This window comes from Callithrix jacchus, chromosome 8, assembly GCF_049354715.1.
Source record: "Callithrix jacchus isolate 240 chromosome 8, calJac240_pri, whole genome shotgun sequence".
Taxonomy (NCBI): Eukaryota; Metazoa; Chordata; class Mammalia; order Primates; family Cebidae; genus Callithrix; species Callithrix jacchus.
Window position 1 is genome coordinate 85,269,772 of NC_133509.1, and position 14,275 is coordinate 85,284,046.

Sequence of the window (14,275 nt, forward strand, 5' to 3'; positions counted from 1 at the left end):
TCAGGATGATGCTGGCCTCATAGAATGAGCTGGGGAAGAGACCCCCCCAACCCCCGTCAATTTTTAAAAATAGTTTCTGTGGGAATGGTATCAGCTCTTCTTTGTACTTCTGGTAGAATTCAGCTGTGAATCTGTCAGGTCCTGGGCTTTCTTTGGTTGGTAGCTATTAATTACTAATTCCATTTCAGAGCTTATTATTTGTCTGTTCAGGAAATCAGTTTCTTCCTGGTTCAGTCTTTGAGGGTGTATATGTCCAGGAATGTACCCATCTCTTCTAGATTTTCTAGTTTGTGTGGATAGAGGTGTTTATAGTGCCTTCTGATGGTTATTTCTATGGGGTCAATGGTAACATTTCCTTCATTATTTCTAATTGTGTTTATTCAGATCTTCTCTCTTTGCTTCTTTATTAATATAGCAAATGGCCTATCCATCTTACAAATTTTTCAAAAAAACCAACTCCTGGATTCATTCATTGATCTTTTGAAAATGGTTTTTTGTGTCTTGATTTCCTCCAGTGCAGCTCTGATTTTCGTTATTTCTTGTCTCCTGCTAGCTTTGGGGTTGATTTGTTCTTCTCTTACTCTGTCAATTGTAATGTTAGATTGTTAATTCGAGATGTTTCTAACTTTTTGATGTGGGCATTTAGTGCTGCCTTAGCTGTGACCCATTCTGGTATGTTGTATCTTTGTTGTCATTAGTTTCAAAGACTTCTTGATTTTGGCCTTGATTTCATTATTTACCCAAAAGTCATTTAGAAGCATGTTGTTTAATTTCCATGTAATTGCATGGTTTTGAATGGTTTTCTTAGTCTTGTGTTTTTATTGCATCGTGTTACAAAAGGGTGTTTGGTATGACTTTGGTTCTTTTGCATTCATTGAGGATTGTTTTATGTCCAATATGTATTCTTTTTTGGGGTGGAGAGTTCAGTAGAGGTCTTTCAGATCCATATGGTCCAATGTTGAGTTTAGGTACTGAATATCTTTCCTAATTTTCTGCCTTGATCTGTGTAATACTGTTAATGGAGTGTTGAAGTCTCCCACTATAATTGTGTGGGAGTCTATGTCTCTTTATAGACCTCTGTATAGGTCTCTTGCCTTATGCATCTGGGTGCTCCAGTGTTGGGTGCATATATATTTAGGATAGTTGGGGCTTGTTGTTGAATTGAACGCTTTTCCATTATGTAATGCCATTCTTTGTCCTTTTTGATCTGTTTTTAAGTTTTTTCTGAAATCAGGATTGCAATCCCTGTTTATTTGTCTGTTTTGCATTTCTTGGTAGACTTTCCTCCAACCCTTTATTTTGAGCCTATGGGTGCCATTTCATGTGAGACGGGTCTCTTAGAGACAGAATACTATCGGGTTTTGGTGTTTTTCTTTTTTAATCTAGCTTGCCACCCTGTGCCTTTTAAGTGGGGCATTTAGCCCATTTACATTCAAGGTTAGTATTGATATGTGTGAATTTGATCCCATCATTGTGTTGTTAGCTGGTTATGTTGGCTTGTTTGTGCAGTTGCTTTATAGTGACACTGATAGGTGTGTTAAAGTGTGTTTTTGTATTAGCTGGTAGCAGTCTTTTCTTTCTGTATTTTGTGCTCTTCTCAAGATCTCTCATAAGACAGGTCTGGTGGTAATGAGTTCCCTCCACATTTGCTTATCTGAAAAGGATCTTACTTCTCTTTTGCTTCGGAAGCTTAGTTTGGCTGGATACAAAATTCTTAGTTGAAGATTTTTAAAGAATGTTGCATATAGGTCCCCAGTCTCTTCTGGCTTATAGGATTTCAGCTGAGAGGTCCACCACTAGCCTGATGGGGATCCCTTTGTAGGTGATCTGCCATTTCTTTCTAGCCGCCTTTAACATTCTTTCCTTTCCACCTTGGAAAATCTGACAACTATATCTATTGGGGATGATCTTCTTATGCAGAATCTTACAGTTCTCTGCATTTCCTGAATTTGACTGTTGACCTTTCTAGCAAGGTTGGGGGAGTTTTCACAGATGATATCCTGAAATATGTTTTCCAAGTTGTTTTCTCCTCCTCCTTTTCAGGGATGCCAGTGATTCGTAGATTTGGCTTCTCTACATAATCTCATACTTCTTGGAGGTTTTGTTCATTCCTTTTTATTCTTTTATTTTTGTCTGTCTTAGTTCAGAGAACCAGTCTTCAAGTTCTGAAATTCTTCCCTCAGCTTGGTTTATTCTGCTGTTAATACTTGTGATTGCACTGTGAAATTTTTGTATGGGGTTATTCAGCTCTGTCAGATCTGTTTTAGGTTCCTTTTTATATTGGCTGTTTCGTCCTTTAGCTTCTGTATCACTTTGTAATGCTTACTTTCCTTGGATTAGGTTTTGCCATTCTCCTGAATCTTGATTTTTGTTTATCTCCATATTTTGAATTCTATTTCTGTCATTAAAGCCAGTTTAGTCTGGTTAAGAACTCTTATTGGAGAATTGTTGTGGTTATTTGGGGGACATACAACACTCTGACCATTTGAGTTATATCAGAGTTCTTATCTTGGTTCTTTCTCTTCTCTTCATGTGGGTATTCCTTTAACTGCAGTGTAGATTAAATACAGCCAGTAGACTTCTTTTCTGGATGTTTTCATTGGGCCAAGGCTTTGTGCAGGGTCTTTGTTGAAGCTGACCTTTAGTCTCTGGCGATGGGGGTATGTTAGTGAGGTATTTTTGGTGTTGAAGCTTTCGGTCGTGATCCAGAAGGTGGCTCTTAGGCTTACTGGTCATTTGGTAGACTCTTGCTCAGTCGTATGGCTCCCCTATGTTTCTTTGTAGTCGCAGCTTTGTCGCCTCTCAATGCTCTGAAAGTGTGGGTTCCAGGCCCAGCGTGGTGGCTCACACCTGTAATCCCAGCACTTTGGGAAGCCAAGGCGGGCGGATCATGAGGTCTGAAGACTGAGACCATCCTGGCTAGCACAGTGAAACCCAGTCTCTACTAAAAATGCAAAAAAAAAAAAAAAAATTAGCTGGGCATGGTGGCATGTGCCTGTAATCCCAGCTACTTGGGAGGCTAAGGCAGGAGAATCACTTGAACCTGGGAGGCGAAGGTTGCAATGAGTCAAGATCACACTATTGTACTCCAGCCTGGGTGACAGTGAGACTCCATTTCAAAAAAAAAAAAAAAAAGAGAGAGAGAGAAATTATGGGTTCTTCTCCCGCTTGAGTGCTAGGTGTATATTGTGGCTTGGTACTCCTGGTCTGCCTACTGTGGCTCTGGGGCAATCTCAGTGTTCATGTTCCCTCCCCAACATGGAGGCAGCAGAGGAAAGGACTTTAGTAGTAGTTATGGCCAAAGGTCTTTTGCTTGTCTCAGAGATGCAGGTCAGCAATCACTTAATACAGTCAGCTCAGGATGTAGGGTCTGTGCTTTGAGCCCAAGCTAGAGGTTTCCTATTCAGTGAACAGTGGGAGTGTGTGTGGGACCTGTGGGAGATAGACTGGCCTCCTCTCCTTGGGTCAACTGTAGCTTGTTGGAGGTGTAATTGAAGCACTTAGGGCCTTTGCGCCTACATTAGTCTGAGGATAGCAAGGGTAGTTCCACTACAGAGATGGTGGCAGACAGGCTTTCAGTTGTCTATGGAGGCTCTGTCCAGGGAGTTGCAAGTTGCCACTGGCTTGATAGCTGTAGTGGGGTGGGTGGGAGTTGGGGGTGGTTGGAGGCTCAGGCCTGGAGGAACTGCCCAGTGAGGAGATACTTGAATGGGCACCTACGTAAGTCTGGTCACTTTACTGTTGGGCTGCTGTGGTATGCTGGGGCCTACTCGATCCCTAGTTGTCCTGGATTTTCTTGTACCTGGGGGTATCACCAGTGAAGGCTGCAATACAGCAAAGATGGCAGCTTGCCCCTCATTCTGAAAGTTCTGTTACAGGGAGGTATGGACCTGTTGCCAGCCCAAGCAGACCTGTAGGAGTTGGCTGGAGATTCCAGTTGAGACATTCCTCCCAATGAGGAGGAATCAGATTGGAGACTCAGTTAAAGCAGTCTGGGTGGGCCATGCGGCTTATGCCTGTAATCCCAGCACTTTGGAAGGCTGAGGCAAGCAGATCGCTTGAGCCTAGGAGTTTGAGACCAGCCTAGGCAACAAGGTGAAACCCTGCCTCTACAACAAAAAACAGAAAAATTAGGCATGGTGGTGTATCTATAGTTCAGCTGCTTGGGAGGCTATGACAGGAAATCACTTGAGCCCAAGAGGCAGAAGTTGCAGTGAGCTGAGATAGAACCATTGCACCCCAGTTTGGGCAATGGGAGTGAAACCCTGTTTCAGAGGCAGTCTGGCTACATTTTGGTAGAGCAGTTGTGCTACGCTGGGGGTCTGCTTCAGCCCTGGACACTCCAAAGCTCAAAGACCAGAATAGCTAAGAGGCCCAAACAACAAAGATAGCGACTCACCCCTCCCTCTGGGACATCCATCTTAGGGAGGCGTGAAACTTCTCTCAGCTAAAGAACACTGGTGAGGATAGCTAGAGACCCCACCTAGTGATGAGAAATGGTTTCAGAGACCCCCTTGAAAAAGCAGTTTGGCTGTGTTTCGGTAGGGTAGCTATGCTGTGCTGGGATCTACTTCAGCCCCTGGTCATATTGGATTCCCCAAAGTCCAAAGAATAGAATAGCTAAGTTACCCAAGCAGCAAAGATGGTGGCCTGCCCCTCTCTCTGGGATCTCTGTCCCAAGAAGTTTTGAAATCTCTGTTGGCCAGAGAGCACCAGTAGGGGTGGCTGGAGGCCCCAGGTAAGAATTCCTGCCCAGCGAGGAACAGTACTGGAGACCTGCTTGAAAAAGTAGTCTGGCCATGTTTCACAGGGTAGCTGTACTGTGCCAGGTACCGCTTCTGTCTGGTCAGAGGTTGGCTTGGACTCTCCAAAGCCTGAAGGCTGGAAATGCTGTCACCCAAACAGCAGAGAGTGGCCCATCCCACCTGCTGGGAACTCCATCCCAGGGAGGCTTCAAATCTCTGTTAGCTGGAGAACACCGGCACAGGTGGCTGGAGGCTCTGGTGATCCCCCCTAGTGAGGAGGGATTAGGGACCTGCTTAAAAAAGGAGTCTGACCACATTTTATCAAGCAGCTGAGCTGTGCTGGGGCATCCCATCCACCCCCGGTCAGCTTGGACTTTAAAGCTTGAAGGCTAGAACAGGCAAGTTGCCCAAACAGCAAAGATGGCAGCCTGCTCCTCCCCACCAGGAGTTTTATCCCAGGGAAGTGGAATGCTGCTACCAGTGGCTGTCTGGAGTTTTAAGCCAGGGGTCTTTATCTTGTGAGGTGTTGTGGAAGTGGGGCCTGCATACTGTCACTGCTCAGCCCCTTGGATTCAGCCTCTTTCCTGGGGGTATGTACAGGGGTCTAACCTCCCGCTTTGCTGGAGTTGCAACTACTTTTGCTGGGAATTCTGGAGAGCCCGAGTATCTAGGCTCTCCTAGGTCTCCACATGTGCCTGAGTGGCTCTTCTGTCGAGACCATGTAGCTCTGTGTGTCAGACTGAAGGCCCTGGTGAAGTGAGTTCACGAGGAAATCTCCTGACCCAAGGGTTGCAAAGATCCATGGGAGAAGTATGGGTTTTTGGGGTTGTACATTGACATACCACTTCCCTGGGTGAGGGAGGTTCCCTTGGCTCCATGATGCTCCTGGTGGGCCATCATTCTGCCTCCCTTTTTCTCCATTCTCCGTGGGTCAAGTTGTTTCCTTGATTAGTCCCAATGTGAGTACTTAGATGTTTCAGTTGAAGGTGCTGTCTCTACTCACCCTTTCTGTTCCTCTCCATGAGAGCCACATACATTATCTGCTTCTAGTTGACCATCTTGGCCACCTCCTTCCACAACACCTCACAAGATAAAGACCTCTGGCTTAGCACTCCAGACAGCCACTGGTAGCACCTAGAATCTTTTAAAATATATTGAGACTTGTTTTATAGCCCCAAACACAGCTGATCTTTGTTAATTTTCCATGTGTTCTTAAAAAGGATGTGTATTCTGCCAGTGCAGTCAAATTAGAACTCAAGATTAAGAAACACACTCAAAACCATAGAACTACATGAAAACTGAAAAACTTGCTCCTGAATGACAAATGGATAAACAAATGAAGGCAGAAATAAAAATGTTCTTTGAAACCAATGAGAATGAAGACACAACATACCAGAATCTCTGGGGCACATTTAAAACAGTGTCTAGAGGGAAATTTATAGCAATAAATGCCCACATGAGAAGTGAGGAAAGATCTAAAATTGACATCCTATCATCAAAATTGAAAGAGCTAGAGGAACAAGATAAAAAAAAAAACCTCAAAAGCGAGCAGAAGACAAGAAATACCTAAGATCAGAGCAGAACTGAAGGAGATAGAGACACAAAAAAATCAATAAATCCAGGAGGTGGGTTTTTGAAAAGATCAACAAAATAGCTAGACTAATAAAAAAGAAAAGAGAGAAGAATGGAATAGATGCAATAAAAAATGATAAAGAAAAGATCACCACTGATTCCACAGAAATGCAACTACCATCAGAGATTACTACAAACAGCTCTATGCACATAAACCAGTAATCTGGAAGAAATGGATAAATTCCTGGACACTTGCACCCTCCCAAGACTAAGGAAGAAGTGGAAAACCTTAATAGACCAATAACAAGGTCTGAAGTTGAGTCAGTAATTAATAGCCTACCAACCAAAAAAAGTCTAGGTCCAGACAGGTTAGGAGCTGAATTCTACTAGACGTACAAAGAGGAGCTGGTACTATTCCTTTTGAAATTTTTCCGAACAATACAAAAAGAGGGAATCCTCCCTAACTGATTTTGTGAGACCAACATCATCCTGATACCAAAACCCGGCAGAGACACAACTAAAAAAAGAAAACTTCAGGCCAATATCCATAATGAACATATATGAAAAAATCTTCGATAAAATACTGAGAAACCGAATGCAACAACATGTCAAAAAGCTTATCCATCATGATCAAGTAGGCTTCACCCCAGGGATGCAAGGCTGGTTCAACATATGCAAACCTATAAACATAATCCACCACATAAACAGAACAAAAGAGAAAAACCACATGATTATCTTAATAGATGCAGAGAAGGTCTTCGACAAAATTCAGCAGGCCTTTATGCTAAAAACCCTCAGTAAACTAGGTATCGATGAAACGTATCTCAAAATAACAAAAGCTATTTATGACAAACCCACAGCCAGTATCTTATTGAATGGGCAAAAACTGGAAGCATTTCCTTTGAAAACTGGCACTAGACAAAGATGCCCCCTCTCACCACTCCTATTCAATATAGTACTGGAAGTTCTAGCCAGAGCAATCAGGCAAGAAAAAGAAATAAAAGGGTATTCAGTTAGGAAAAGAAGTCAAATTGTCTCTATTTGCAGATGACATGATTGTATATTTAGAAGACCCCATCATCTCAGCAACAAAACCTCCTTAACCTAATAAGCAACTTCAGCAAAGTCTCAGGATAAAAAAATCAATGTGCAGAAATCACAAGTATTCCTATACACCAATAACAAACAGCCAAATCATGAGTGAACTCCCATTCACAATTGCTACAAAGAGAATAAAATACCTAGGAAAACAACTAACAAGGGATGTAAAGGGCCTCTTCAAGGAGAATTACAAACTACTGCTCAAGGAAATAAGAGAGGACACAGATGGAAAAACATCCCATGCTCATGGTTAGGAAGAATCAATATGGTGAAAATGGCCATAGTGCCCAAAGTAATTTACAGATTCAATGCTATCCCCATCAAGCTACCATCGACCTTCTTCACAGAACTGGGAAAAAAATCACTTTAAACTTCATATGGAACCAAAAGAGAGCCCACATAGCCAAGACAATCCTAAGCAAAAAGGATAAAGCTGGAGTCATCATGCTACCAGACTTCAAATTACATTACAAGGCTACAGTAATCAAAACAGCATGGTACTGATACCAAAACAGACATACAGACCAATGGAACAGAACAGAGGTCCCAGAAGCAATGCCACACAACTACAACCAACAGATCTTTGACAAACCTGACATAAACAAGCAATGAGGAAAGGATTCCCTGTTCAATAAATGGTGTTGGGGAAACTGGCTAGCCATGTACAGAAAGCTGAAACTGGACCTCTTACTTACACCTTGCACTAAAATTAACTCCAAATGGATTAAAGATTTAAACATAAGACCTAACATCATAAAAACCCTAGACGAATTCCTAGCCAATACCATTCAGGACATAGGCATAGGCAAGGATTTCATGGCTAAAACACCAAAAACCATGGTGACAAAAGCCAAAATAAACAAATAGGGTCTAATTAAACTCCAGAGCTTCTGCACAGTAAAATAAACAATCATTAGAGTGAACCAGCAACCAACAGAATGAGAAAAAAATTTGCAATCTACCCATCTGACAAAGGGCTAGTATCCAGAATCTACAAAGAACTAAAGCAGATTTACAAGAAAAAAACACACAGCCCTATCAAAAAGTGGGGTTGAACAGGATATGAACGGACATTTTCAAAAGAAAACATTTATATGGCAAAAAAACATGAAAAAATGCTCATCATCACTGATCATCAGAGAAATGGAAATCAAAACCACATTGAGATACAATTTCATACCAGTTAGAACGGCGATCATTAAAAAAATCTGGAGACAACAGATGCTGGGGAAGATGTGGAGGAAAAGTAACACTTTGACAATGTTGGTGGGAGTGTAAATTAGTTAAACCCTTGTGGAAGACAGTGTGGTGATTCCTCAAGGATCTAGAACTATAAATTCCCTTTGACCCAGCAATCTCATTACTGGGTATACACCCAAAGGTTTAAAAATTGTTCTATAAAGACACATGCACACGTATGTTCATTGTAGCACTATTTTTAATAACAAAGAGCTGGAACCAACCCAAATGCCCATCAATGATTGACAAAGAAAATGTGGCACATATACACCATGGAGTGCTATGCAGCTATAAAAAACGATGAGTTTGCGTCCTTTGTCGGTACATGGATGAATCTGGAAACCATCATTCTCAGCAAACTGACAGAAGAACAGAAAACCAAATACTGCATGTTCTCACTCACAGATGGGTGATGAACAATGAGAACTCATGGGCATAGGGAGGGGAACATCACACACTGGGGTATATTGGTGGATGGGGACCTAGGGGAGGGACAGCACGATGCAGGGAGGCTGGGGAGGGAAAACACTGGGAGAAATGCCTGATGGAGGCGACAGTGGGAAGTCAGAGACTGTAAACCACCATGGCATGTGAGTACCTATGCAACAACCCTGCGGGATATGCACGCGTACCCCAGAGCAAGTACAATAATAAATGTGTATTCTGTTGTTGAGGGGAATATTATATAAGTGTCGATTCAAGTTTGTTGTTAGTGTTCAAGTCTACATTTATGGTAGGCAAATTAAGTATCACCCAAAGACTTGCATGTCTGGATCTTTAGAACTTACGAGTATATTATTTCAATTGGCAAAAGGGATTTTGCAGACATGATTCAGGTTAAGGAAATTTAGATGGATATTTAGATGCAGCCTAGGTTGTTCAGGTGGATCTAGTCTAATTACTTGAGTTTTTAACAGCAGAGAACCTTTCCTAGCTGTGATTAGAGGGAGAGGTAACTATGGAAAAAGGGTCAGAAATACAATGTTGACTTTTGATGATGGAAAAAGAGGACCATGAGCCAAAGAGTGTAAGTGGTCTCTAGAAGCTGGAAAAAGACAAAGAAGTAGAAAGGAATTTACCCTGCTGACTTCTTGGAGTGTCTGTGTGTGTATATGTGTATGTGTGTGCTTCCCAGTGAAATGTTAAACTTAGAACCTACATTACTGTAAAATAATAAATTTGTATTTTTTTTTTTTTTTTTGAGATGGAGTTTCGCTCTTGTTACCCAGGCTGGAGTGCAATGGCGCCATCTCGGCTCACTGCAACCTCCGCCTCCTGGGTTCAGGCAATTCTCCTGCCTCAGCCTCCCGAGTAGCTGGGATTACAGGCACGTGCCACCATGCCCAGCTAATTTTTTGTATTTTTAGTAGAGACGGGGTTTCACCATGTTGACCAGGATGGTCTCGATCTCTTGACCTCGTGATCCGCCCGCCTCAGCCTCCCAAAGTGCTGGGATTAGAGGCTTGAGCCACCGCGCCCGGCCCATAAATTTGTATTTTTAAATGGCTAAGTTTGTGGTAATTGGTTGCAGCACTAAGAGAACTAATACATTTGCCAATCTAGTTAGCATTTCATGTGTGTGTGTGTGTGTGTGTGTGTGTGTGTGTGTGTGTGTGTTTCTTTAGATTCACATTTCCAATTGGTATAAGTGTGTAATTTTTTTTTAAACACAGTGCAGGTCTCCTAGCAATGTAGTATTTTAGCCTATGTCTGAAAGTTCCTATTTCACCTTCATTTTTTGAAAATACCTTCCTTGGGTAAAGAATTTTAGGCTAGCAGTTTCATTTATTTCAGTACTCTATAGATATTTTCTTGCTTGCATTCTTATGAAAAATCTGTCATCTTTATTTTTGTTTCTCTGTACATAATGGATCTGTTTCTCCAGCTGCTGAAAAATGAGTGAGATTTATAATTTAAACAATGGTTTAAAATACTACAAAAGGTAATTTTTGGTGAAAAATAAATCAACTAATACTAGGTTGACCAATAATTGGTGTCTGTATATATGCTATATATCATATATAATATATGTAATATATGATATATAATAATGGTTCTCAAAATTTTTGGTCTTAAGATTACTTTTCACTCTTATGAACTATTGAGGACCTCAGAGATTTTGCTTATGTGAATTATATCTAGCAACATTTACCATGTTAGAAAAGTTTATTCACATATTTTTAAATACTTATAAATCAGTTGCATGTTAGCATCATAACATACTTTTGTGAGAAATAACCATATATTTCAAAACAAAGTATTTGAGAGGAGCTGTGAAGAAATCTCTTTAACCTCTAGCTTAATAGAGAATAGCTGAATTACCCCATTTGTTTCTGCATTTATTCTGTTGTCATGTATCATTTTGGTTGAAGTATATGAAAAAAACCTGGCCTCACAGAAGTAAGTACTGTAGTTAGAAAAGGGAAGAGTATCGTAATATTTTTCAATATAGATATTATTTATGATACTAAACCAAATCAAACAAGTGGTAGTTTCTTTTTTCTTCCTTATTTTTTATTTTTATTATTTAAGAACTTTATTAACAAATGCTTGCTGTTTGTTGACTTTTATGAAAAAATCAAGTTGTAAACTTTTGTTACAAATAAAAATGAAATTCTTAAAAATCTAAACTTGACCAAATATGAAACAATTAAAAAACCTTTAAAGGCGTATTCTGAATAACCAGACTTCTTAAAAAGCAGATTCGTTATTACCGAAAAGAGACATCTTTAGGTAAAAATAAAACTCCATTCTGCACAGAGAATGCAGATAATTCTATTCATCTGGTCAATGGGCAAGAAGCAAACACTTAAGGTCTTCAGCTGCAATCTTTGTTCATTTCTTATTGCCGGAATTTCCTATTTCTTCTTGTTGGATGACTAAACCGGATGATGGTAGAAATGGTAAGCCCACTTTTACTCAGCCCTGCCCTGCTTTGCCTCGGGAGCAGACGAATTCTCAGCTGGTGGATCTGGTGCTTTTGTCTCTTTGCCATCCTATGGTTTACGGTTTTCTGGGCATCTGCATTGGTAATTGAAGATGCTGGGGTACCAATATTGAGGTGGCTGCTGACCTTGCGTCTTATGCCCTTGATTTTCTTTATCCTCTTCATTGTCATCCCCTCTAGGCTGTCTTTGGCGAGGAGGATCCCTGCGGAATTGTGGTCTGTATCCCCTATACATATTCTGCCTCACTGGTCTACCTCGTTCTCCTGCACCGTGGTTGTCAGCACCCTCCATCACTTCTCTCTGCACAGGAGGGTTCGAATATTGTGGCTAATGCCCATAGGGTCTCTGCGTGTAGTAAGGTGGGAGTCTTCACCTGTGGTAGGGCTGCAATGTTGGGCCTGGCCTTCAGGAGCACTCTCCAATCCCTCGTTCTTGTCCCCACTCTCAGCATTCTGGTAATTTTGCTGGTAATTGAGTGGAGGACCCCTACACTGTGACGTGGATAGAGTCTGTAATGGTTACTGTCTGCTGCATCTTTACTGCCTAGAACTGGAATGCCACCAGGACCTGTAACATTTGCTGCCTCTGCACCCTTTACTCCTTCAACAGCATCATTCTCCACAGTCTATCTCCTATACTGCCAAGGTACGTCCTGGGGTTATTCTTTATGGCAGTCTGGTGTACAAATACATCTTCCTTGGTGTCATTCCTGTTGATGAAACCATATCCGTTCCTTACATTGAACCATTTTACTGCTCCCAAAATCTTTGTTGTGGTGATTATTTTGTCCCAGCTGGCAGGCACCGCCGACATGAGGCTGCCCGGGACACCTCTCCCTGCGCCCACTACCCTGTAGTGCTGGGGTTGGTGTTGGCCCCGCTGAGCACAGGGGTGGAGGGGGGGGCGGCGGAGGCTGCTGGGTCTTGGCCTTGCTGCTCATGGTTTCGGTGATGGTGACTGGGGCAGGCTGCAGCAGGCATGGCTCCTCCCAGGGTGTGATAGTAACTAGGCCGGCAGCGGTGGTGGGGCTGCTCAGGGCTCTCTGGGGTCCGCTCTCCCTCCCACTACCGATGGAACACTTTTTTTTTTTGAGACAGTTTTGCCATTATTGCCCAGGCTGGAGTGCAAAGGCTTGATCTTGGCTCACTGCATCTCCGCCTCCTGGGTTCAAGCGACTTTCCTGCCTCAGCCTCCAGAGTAGCTGGGATTATAGGCATGCACCACCATGCCCAGCTAATTTTTTTTTTTTTTGGTAGAGATGTAGTTTCCCCACATTGGTCAGGCTGGTTTCGAACTCCTGACCTGAAGTGATCCACCTGCTTTGGCCACCCAAAGTGCTGGGATTACAGGTGTGAGGCACTGTGTCCGGCCAAGTAGTACTTTTTTACAGGTAAGGTGAAATGTAGAATCTGAAATCATATCGATGAACTTTTTCTACCCTTAATATTAGTATTCATTGGTCCATCTTGGACTTTGAATAGATCTTTCTTTCGTGCATGATCTTGTAACTTCAAGCATTGGTCATATGGAAAATGTTTACTGGGTTATATAGATCCTCTCATTAATTCCTACAATTATACCATATTTTTAGATTGTATTCATAAATATTACTGCTGATTTAACCTGAAAAGTCTTTAAATATTAGAAAACTGTCAAGGCCACAGTAGCAGATGCACGATTTCAAAATTCTAATTTTTATTGAAAGCTTTCAACATGTAGTGAGTCATCTTCAAAATTACAGACTCATTTCATTCATTTTGTTTCTTTTTTAAAATTTTACTTTAAGCTCTGGGGTACATGTGCAAAACTGGCAGATTTGTTACATAGGTATATACATGCCATGGTGGTTGGCTGCATCCATCACCCCACAATCTACATTAAGTATTTTTCCTAATGCTATCCTTCCCTTAGCTCCCCAACCTCTCAACAGGCCCTGGTGTGTGATGTTCCCCTCCCTCTGTCCATATGTCTTCATTTTTCAACTCCCACTTATGAGTCAGAATATGCGGTGTTTGCTTTTCTGCTCTTGTGTCAGTTTGCTGAGAATGATGGTTTCCAGCTTCATCCATGTCCCTGCAAAGGATGTGAACTCATCTCTTTTTATGGCCACATAGTACTCCGTGGTGTATATGTGCCACATTTTCTTGATCCAGTCTATCATTGATGGGCATTTGGGTTAGTTCCAAGTCTTTGCTATTGTAAATAATGCCACAATAAATGTACATGTGCATGTATCTTTATAATAGAACGATTTATAATTCTTTGGGTATATACCCAGTAATGGGATTGTTGGGTCAAATGGTATTTCTAGTTCTAGATCCTTGAGGAATCGCCACACTCTCTTCCACAATGGTTGAACTACTTTACCCTCCCACTAACAGTGTAAAAGTGTTCCTATTTCTCCACATCCTCTTCAGTATCTGTTGTCTCCTGACTTTTAAATGATATCCATTCTAATTGATGTGAGATGGTATCTCAATGTGGTTTTAATTTGCATTTCTCAAATGACCAGTGATGATGAGCATTTTTTCATATGTTTGTTGGCCTCATCTATGTCTTCTTTTGTAAAGTGTCTGTTCATATTCTATGTCCACTTTTGAATGGGCTTGTTTGTTTTTTTCTTGTAAATCTGTTTTAGTTCTTTGTAGATTCTGGATATTAGCCCTTTGT

The 14,275-nt window shown here is 41.6% G+C and overlaps 1 pseudogene; it reads right to left on the reverse strand.

The window, feature by feature from the left end:
• Positions 1–11,572: 11,572 nt before the first annotated feature.
• Positions 11,573–12,545, reverse strand: LOC100389208 (Y-box-binding protein 1 pseudogene; annotated as a pseudogene).
• Between the last annotated feature and the right edge of the window lie 1,730 nt (positions 12,546–14,275).